Raw genomic sequence first — 728 nt, forward strand, 5'->3', positions numbered from 1 at the left:
AACCTTGTCTGGGAAGGGATGACCCCTGAGCACAGACAAGCATGCCAGGGACTAAAAAATGAACATTATGACAAATGGATTGTGGCCACCCATGACATTGGGACTGCCATGTACCAGGCCTCCTCCCTTGCCCAAGCCTTTGTAGTTGCAACCCAACCCAACTCAAGATGCTTTAAATGTGGAAAAACTGGATACTGGAAAGAAAATTGCCCCCAAAATGGCTCAGCTGCCACTCGACCCCCTAAAACCCTGTGTCCTCACTGTAAAAAGGGCTTTCACTGGAAAAGAAATTGTAAATCTAAATATGACAGAGATGGCAAGCCTCTGCCACCTTTAAACTCCTTCCGGGGCAGCCCTCAGCCCCACTAACAAGAGGGAAGCCACAAACATTATGGGTAACCAGTATTACATAAAATGCCCATCTAAAATTAACCATAAGAATAGACAATAAACCTTTTAAATGCCTCCTTGACACTGGGGCTGATAAAACCATCTTAAGGCAATCTGAGGTTCCCCCACACTGGGAATTAATACCAGGACCCCAACTAATGGGAGTAGGGGGGCCTCCCAAGCATTCATCACTAAAAACTTCTATAAATCGGAGGATCCTGATGTAGAGGTTGGCACAATAAGACCCCTGATTAAAGATATAGCCACAAACCTCGTAGGACGAGATGTCTTGGAAGACCTCAATGTAGTTCTTGCTAGTGTGTCTGAAGAGAAATGCC

Source organism: Nannospalax galili, unplaced genomic scaffold (assembly GCF_000622305.1).
Source record: "Nannospalax galili isolate Female #2095 unplaced genomic scaffold, S.galili_v1.0 scaffold120, whole genome shotgun sequence".
Taxonomy (NCBI): Eukaryota; Metazoa; Chordata; class Mammalia; order Rodentia; family Spalacidae; genus Nannospalax; species Nannospalax galili.